Source organism: Pseudopipra pipra, chromosome 2 (genome assembly GCF_036250125.1).
Source record: "Pseudopipra pipra isolate bDixPip1 chromosome 2, bDixPip1.hap1, whole genome shotgun sequence".
Lineage (NCBI taxonomy): Eukaryota > Metazoa > Chordata > Aves > Passeriformes > Pipridae > Pseudopipra > Pseudopipra pipra.
Window position 1 is genome coordinate 104830524 of NC_087550.1, and position 8689 is coordinate 104839212.

At 43.9% G+C, this 8689-nt stretch overlaps 1 long non-coding RNA gene across 1 annotated transcript; it reads left to right on the forward strand.

Annotated features, from left to right (window-relative positions):
- Window positions 1-17: 17 nt before the first annotated feature.
- LOC135410241 (uncharacterized) lies at window positions 18-5771 on the forward strand. Its single transcript, XR_010428583.1, has 2 exons — window positions 18-565; window positions 4164-5771. It is a non-coding gene; the product is annotated as an uncharacterized LOC135410241 (long non-coding RNA).
- Window positions 5772-8689: the final 2918 nt, after the last annotated feature.

An 8689-nucleotide genomic window follows, 5' to 3' on the forward strand; every position in this document is an offset into this window, starting at 1 on the left:
CCAAGGCAGCTGACTTGGAATGACCTGGCTGGAAATCACAAGGGTAACACATTCGCACAAAGTGGTGACAAAAATAGATTGCCCCAGTTCAGCCATAATAAACCAAAATCTGTTTATAGAGGAGGCTTTGCATAATTGTGCTCTCAGTTAACAGCTGGGAACAAACCCAGAACCCCCAGGGATGGGCTGGAGCTGTCTCACTCAGCTTTCTCACTTTCAGTTTGTCCCAATTAGAAACACTTACACAGGGATTATCCCTGATTTTCACCTGGGTACTTCAGGGTCTAATTTCTACCAGGAATAGCAGCTCTGGGCAGGCTACACATTCTGACCTCTTAAAGCTTGCTTTTATTTTTTCTTTTTTTCTTCTGCATAACTCTGGGTGCAGATGTTCAGGAATCTCCTCCTGACACCTTTCTTTCCAAATCAAACACCCTCAGGACTTGCAAACTTTGGCAGGGTTGATAAATGCCAGATAAGTTCTCTGCATCGTAAGCCAGCAGACTTGGGGGAAAAAAGAGGATCCCACAGGACTGAAAAATACCACCGTTTGCTCAAGCCCAAGGTAAAGCCTTTTTAATGTATTTGCTTATATTTCTTTATGTGGTGTCATGAAATTGTGGCTTACCCCTGTAATCAAGGGGTGTTTCGGAGCTGAGTGGATCCTAATGTGGATCATGCATGCTGTATGACTGTTCTAGTGAGCTTGAACTGTCTTGCTAAGCAGACTGATACCTGCACATGATCTGCTCTGTTTGTCAGGAAAGACTACAAAAACATTGTTCTTCATTGCTGTATAGTTCTGAAAATTGATTTCCTGCTTGAATCTACTTTCTATAATGACATTATAGACCATAAATGGGGATTTTGTTAAAAGATCTTCCCCTTTGCTAGCAAAATGACATGTACGGGCAGTAGTGATGAAGGAGAAAAGGGATGCTTGTTTCTTTTTCCCAGTGGTTTTGCCTATGTCCAAGTTGGGATGATGCTAAGATATTTCAGATGTTAGCAAAGCTGTGCAAAAAAGCTTATGATTGACGCTTTCCTGTTTGAGAGGTAGAGACCAGAGATCAGGTAACTCTGTCACCCCTGAGCAGTCAGATGTCCTCTGATGAGGGACTAGGCCTTAAATGCTCCCATTCCTAGAGATATTGCTTTCCCCAGTTTAACCCCATAAGGTACCAGATTTCAATAACACGAGGTGCAGATAAACCTCTGCTGTTTTCAAACAGCAGGCAGCTGCTGTGCCATCACAGTTTCCCTGGGAGCCTGGAGGTGAGGCAGGGGAGCACGGGGGCTGCACCCACAGCACAGGCCTGAGTTTGAGGAGTGTTTCGGCAGCAGTTCTGGCATACGCATCTCCTGGCATCACCTCCTCCTCGCCAACAGACTTTATCCTCTATCAGCCCTTCACTTGTGCTGCCACGACTGCTCTGAGGTGGGAGGCTGGGAGGTGACACAGCCAGGAAGTGATGCACAAAGAGGAATGAGGAAAATCCAAAAATAGAACAGCAGAGAGGTCTCTGTGGCCCAGGTCAGGCCCTCAGACTCCCTCACTGTGTGACCTCCCAAGCAGATATAGTGCCCCAACCCACAGTGCAGCAGAGGTGACCCACTGTCTGAGCAGTTGGCTGGGGACCCACCAAAGGGAGAGACCCTTGCCACAGGACACCCATCTGATGCATAGAAACCAGGCTGGTCTACTCTTGAGCAATGTCCAACAGCTCGCCAGAGGTGCTAGAGCGTGTATGCTGGTATTGCAAGGTAGCTGGGACTGAGTACACGTAATTAAATCCTGCTTCCCCTAGATCCAGGTGTACCGGAAAGAAGTCAGAAGTATGGCTTGGCCAACTGAGGGTATTGCCAGCAGCAGCCAGTATTAACTCCCCCACCAAGTGATGCACTCCCAGGCAATGTGCCTTTTCCTCTCCCTCAGCAAGGCCAGGCCAGGCATTAATCAACCTTACACTGACTTTGCTGGCACTTGTGAGGTGCCAGCACAGCTCCAACTGCAAGCTCTGTCACTTCAGTGAGGCCAAACGATGCTCAATCTGAACGTCCCTTCCTGTCCCCAGAGTGATGCTTGTTAACCAAACCTGTCATGCACCACTTGCTTTCCAAATGAATTCCATACATGGGCTGCCATTTATACAGGTCAGTTGCCAGCACTGATTTCACTGAACTGATTCAATACCAATGCCGGATAAGCAGGTCCTATAATTGTATGCAGATTTGTTGTGCTGTTCCCTCTCAGACCTGCTTCATCTTCATGGGAAGCTGGCTAATAGGAGTAGTGAGAATCATGATCCTTATAAAGCTGTTTATTTGTCTGGAGATTTTTTTTTTCTTTGGCTTATAATTGAAATAAAGCCACATCCTTTCCAGTCCCCTGCTCTAGAGTGACAAAAAAAAAGATTATCATTATCAAAATGAGTTTTCTCCCTGCTCCATTTTTAGGCAGTTAGCGTTGTCTAACTAGGGAGCCTGCTCAGCCAAGACCCTCCTTTGTCAACAGACAAATTATCTTCAGGCAGCAGCTCAGCTCTTCAGCACCTTTGGAGGAATATTTAATGTCCATTAGTAAGAGAGCAGACAGTGACTAAACAGCTAACTTACGGATCTCAGCAAGAGATCTAGCACAAGGTGGGATGCAGTCAAACCATGTTCTTATTCTCCTCGGCTGCAATTTGGAAGATCAGATCTAATGTTTGACTCGTTAGATGGTACTTAAAATTAGGAAAATATTAGTGTTTCAATGATGTTGATTTGTTGAGAATAGATAATATATTTTTAATCATGTGTATCATTTAGACTTTAGATTTAGACTTCAGGCTTTCAGTATATTTTCTGTTCAAGTCATTGCTCTACTACAGTAGGCAGTCTGCAATAAAAAAGAATATTCAGAGGTGTGCTGTGGAAAATGTTGTCTTCCATGTTTGCAGTTATTTTTTTCTTATACGAAGCTGAAAAATGGCCCAAATTGCAATGACATGTTCAGTTTAATATTGCAAGTAGGCCATCAGTTAATAAACAATTCAGCTACTATTGTAAATTTCCCAACATTTTTTTTAAGAGTAAAATTATAAAAGGAGTTGTACAAGTAAAATTAGACTCATTAGTAATAAGTGGCTTACTGTAAAATATTCATTACAAAAATCCACAGCGGATGATTTCTAAGCTACATTTTGTTCCAAAAGAAATTAGTGGAGTCTGGAGGACAAGAGAATAAATGCTTAGGATGCTCCATAATATACCGCATGAACAAATATAGCAAAAGTGAGACAAATGATGAATGTAATAGGGATGATGTAGTATACAGGTTTTCTAGAAACTACCAATCAGAAAGATTGTATTGATTTAAATTGTCTTGGAAAAATCTTTGGACTAGAGTCTGTTCTTCATCCTTGAATAATCATTCACAATAGTATTTGGGTCAGCCCATCTATTTAAAGCAAAGGATGTTTAGCTGAGGAAAGCAGTCCTTAAGAGCAAAACAGTAAGAGGGAGGAATTTTCTTGCAGCTAAACGCAATATCTGGTGAGATCATGTCTGTTTATAAAAGCAAAAGAAAGTTAGCAGCTTGGACGAGGTGGGTTTAGGCTGTGGGGTTTCCATTTTGGCAGGGGGAGGCTGGGGATGCATGTGGCTTTAAGCACTGTCTGAGTGGTGCCCACCAGGACACTCTGTCCCTGTGAGGTGAGGGAGCAGGAAATCAGCAGGAGGCAGTGCACCCACCAACTCACCAGACAAGTCTGCAAACCCTCAGCACACTGTATCCATCCATGTGCCACCTCAGAGGAGTCTGTGTCTGGGGACACTGCTGGCAACAAGAGCTTTATCTGAGTGCAAGCCTCCATCTGCCACTGGGTAGAAGAGAGGTTTAGCGTGAGCAGGAGTCAGAGCAGGGATCCCAGCCAAAGCCTGCTGCAAGACCATATCTGCTAAGCCATGGCTGCATGGCAGTTTTCTGTGATTCAGTGGAAAAGAGGAATAAAGGAGGAAATACGATTGGCACACCTGGGTTGGAGGTGGCCATGTCCCAGTTGGGTTATTCTAGCACTAACTACCTGTGCGAGAAAGCGTCCTGTGTCAAACTGTGAAACATGAAATAACAGACTTCCAATCAGCTGGTGCCTCATTTGCTTCCTCTTCCTTTTTTTCAGGTTTCCTTTCATCTGCCTCCCATGAAGACAGATGTTACAGCTTCCATTGTCCTCTCAATGGATTAGACATGAGCTTCCCTGGTGAACAAAAAACAAGTTGGAAAAGTTTTTAACTTGGATTCCTGTTTCAGAGCAACTGCAGTGGGATGAGTCAGGCACTGCAGCTGCAGGATAATGAAGGAGAATGTGTATTTTAATGAGCCCATTTCAGAGCAGATGTACTAATGGCCTTCACAGCACTTCACAGCTGAGGATGGAAGGCTGGTTGGGGTTTGCCTGCTCCTGTGATGGCCAGGTGGCACCAGAGATGCTCTACATTGAGCCTTGGCTTTCCCCTGCTGGGCAGCCAGTGCTGCCTGTACTGCTGGTGGGGCAGAGAGGGACCTGCAGCCCCTGCCCAGGAGTGCCTTCACTCTGCATCCAGCTCAGGGACACCCACAGCCACCTGTGGCTGCTGCCTTTGCTCAGCAAAGACACGTGCAGCCCTAACTGAAGTGGCTCTGCTCATGGGTCACTTCTGCATGCATGGAAGCCCTCCTGCTACAAAAGCAAGATTTCTGACCCCCATGCAACACTCCTGCCTCCCAAAGACTTTGGGGCTGGTTGAACTGAATTTCCAAACTTTATTTGCTTAAGTACATGTAGTGGCAACAGCTGCAGCTTCAGGCTGTATGACCACTAATGGCAGGAGGGCTGGGCTTTCACTTTTGTCTGCAGTTGGATACACCCACTCACAGCAGCTCCCAGCTCTGTCCCCACTGCAGGTAACCTAGTCCACTGCGACATGTTTTCCGTGGTGATGCGTGCTTCCAGTACAAAACCAGTATAACTGCGATACACACCTCAGGTCTAAGAAAATTATAAGGAAATGGGGGCTAGGTCCCCATGGTTCGATGGTCTTTTAATGCATTTCCTTGTAACTAGAATGAGGATTCATTTTTATGGGGTATAGAGAGGTAAGGAACAACAGGTGCTCTAGGACCACAGAGGAGAAAACACAAATTTTTCTCTATTGGGACACTATATAGCTGCAGATTGATGAGATCTCTCTGAAATCAAGGTGCTGTACACATAAGCTGGTTAGGATTCAGCTCTACCATCCTCTTCGATTCTGTAATTCACATTCAAGCAAATGCTCTCTAAGACATAGACTGTTGGTTAGCAAAGTAAAGGTTACAGTGTAATTAGCTGCTGTTAGCACTGTTACTCTTTGAGATGATGACAGCCTGATGTCCGCACTCAGCTGATCACTAAAAGTGTTCCTAGAGTCTGTACACTATGTCATCGTCATTGTCATCGTTGTTAGCAGCAGCAGCATGTTACCTAGTGACTTGGACTCGGTCCTGCCATGATCTGTAACTCTCAGGCTTATCCTTGGGACTGAAAGGATTCCATCTGCACCTGCTGGTCCTTCTTCATTTGCTCACAGGCTCTCAGGTTTGAGAGTGGGAGAGCACCCAGGGCCTAGCACTGAGTGAAGTGCAGCTGGAATGAGTTGGCATGTGCTGAAGGATAAAGGATGAATGACAAAGCACCAGGTTTGTAGAGGGCTTTTCTTTCTTTATGACTTCTGACTGAATAAAACCATGCTGGAGTGCATCAAAGGCATTGATGGGATGTGTTTTATTTACCATTCTAATCTTCACGAATTACTAAATGGTGCGTGACTAGCAAGCCTCACCAATCATTTGTCAGGCTGATCTCAGAACCTGACCATATTGCAGAAGGTACTCGTGGCCCTGCTCACCAAATAGGAAGAGAAACATCTCCCTGCACAGCAGATATAGTCTTTAAATTCCACTCCTGAAAGAAATTTCTGGACTGTATATGCCAGGTTTTCTTCTCCAGGTCAGTCTTAGCAGACCCCGGCTTCAGTCATCTCCCCTCTTTCCCTGGTGATCTGGATGCAAACTGGGTATGTATATAAGCTGTGGATAGCAGAGAGCCAAACCTTTTACCCCCAGGGCACTCTCCAAGAGCTAATGTACTCATTTTTATTCCTTTTTAGAGTTCTTATGCCAGCAATAACACAAATATTTATTTCCTCACAGAAGTGCAAAAGTCTTCCTGCCCAGAAAAAGTCATGCACAAACCAGCTTGAAAGATGTAGAGATACTGACTTCTGTATTCAGCAAGTTTATTTTGGTCTCATCTGTCTAAGATAAGGATTGACATAAGTGACTCTCAAAGGAAGTGATTATGCCCTGAGCCCTGGCAGTGTGCACCTGGCATGACAGTGCAGCATCATTTTCCTGCTACCATAGCAGAGTTTTCAGGGGCCCTTTGGATTTTGCCTTAAGTGGAGAAGTCATTGTTCTATGTCAGCTCTTCTGTCACAACAAAGAAATTAAATTGTAGACAGGTGAAGAGAAAAGCAAGCCAAGAGGACAAGACACACTTGAAACATGTGAAACCCTTTGGGAGGTAACATGAAGTGTGAAACGTCTAAGACCAAAACACCTTCCCAATACTGCAAGACTTACCTATCCATTGGTCTTACAGGTGACCCATCCCTCAAAGGGCACTAAGTCTCAGCAGAACCATGGGACTTGTCTCACATTAGAAGTCAGCAGCCCTTGGATGCACCACTCCAGCCTTGCCGAGGTACCAGGCAATGCAGTTGGGGCAAGCACACACCCTCCTGCGTAATGCAGGTCAGCCAGAAATGCCTCCTCAAGAGAACTGGCAAAACTCCTACTGCAGTAAAGAGACAGTGGTTATGGGGGTGAGGGTGGGGAATATGCCTCAGCAGGATGCCACGCTTCTTCCAGAAAATCCTGAGTCCTCACAAACACAAAACTAGTACAGTTGCATCCTCCTCCTCCACTCAAGGAAGCAGTGCTGATACCGAGGAACCTCCTCTGATCACAACAGCGGTCATGTCAAAGAGAAGGATGCTAACGAGAGCTGAAGTTAAATGAGAGACGTGGTTACAATGGTGTAAATTTGATATCCTACCATTGAAAGGGGTAGGAGATTAAAAATAAATATTTATACTTCAAATTCTTTAAAATTACAAGTAATGACATTATTGATATTTTTTGAGGTCATGCAATGACAGCAATACACTAGTTTAGGCCAAAGTTGACAATCTTGAGAGTGTGCAACCATTGCTTCCCACCTTTCAGCCTGTTCTGGTCTTCCTCTTTGCTGAAATATGATCCAACAAGCAAGTTACCACAAAGAAAATTTCCTTAATTTGCACTGTGAAAATGACAACTCTGATCAGAGAAAACTTGATTTTAAAAGGTAAGTAGGTTTATATTTGTAGAGCTGCAGATAATCACTCTACCTACACCTTTAGCTCACAATAACATATGAATATGCCTATGGCCCTGGTTAAAAAAAAAAGAAGTCAAAATATTAGCTTCAAAACTAGACCCAAGGCACGCTTCCAGCCCATCACTACACGGGGAGACACTATGCACTGCTAGTATAGCACTTTCATTACAGCAGCTAAGCCAAAGCTTTTAAAAAGATAGATTGTTTTAAGTAAATTCTCACGTACTTCCCGACATCAGCACTCTAGCATCATTTCTGGGGTTGGAAATTACACTACCTGGAAAGAAAATACTCCAGTTCAGGAGGTACATTGAAGTAGCCATATCCACTCACTTCAGACACACTAGCTTATGTGTAAAATAAAAAGCAGTCTGTGCAAACGAACTGCACACCTTGATATTTGTACTACTCCTGACTATGGATAAGATGCTGTAAGTTGAAATTATAAAAAGAAAATGAAAGCAATCACCATATAAATCACCTGTCTGTTTTTCCCCAAGCAGGTTTATTTGCCCTTGACAATATAAAATAGCTATTAGAACTCTGACAGATATTCTGCAGGAAGGTATATTTTGCAATTTTCTTCAAATGAGCTTTGTGATCTAATAAGTATTTTTCAGTTCAAAGTTTAGAGAGTTATATGGAAATAGAGGCTGGTTTTGATTCCTTTGAAGCCAAAAGGAATTTTGTCACTAACTCTGGAAGAAGCAGAAATGCAACTTTCTTAGCATGGAGAAGCTTGGGGAGCTGTTTTACCTTAATTTTTCAGCCTTATATAACAGCTTTCTCACCTAAAAGCAGGATATATTCAGCTCCCAGTGTTCCTGTGGTAATAAAGGTCATTTTAAAGATCAGACCCTTTACAACTGAGCCCCTTATCTGCTATAGAGGAGAGTCTGGTGAGTTTCTATATGCAGCACATTATTTTTAATGTGCTAACTCTTGATGTGTATATATTACATCAGTGGTCTCTATGGGATGAGCAGGCCCTGCTGAGCAAGGATGGGGAAGGGCAGCAAAAATCTCTGCTAGGATGCTCCCATTCTGCAGTTTTCACTGGTGCTTTAAGGAGCAGAGTCTTCAGACACCAGTGTTACGTGGCTGCCCACACTGTCACTGCTGCTGATTTCACCTGGGTTACTTCAGAAGTGGGATTGTTTCCCACTGCCTCACCTTCTGTAAATGTTTAATTAAATGATAAAAAGATAGAGTTTGGTCTTTTTTTTTTTCATCTAGGCAGGTAG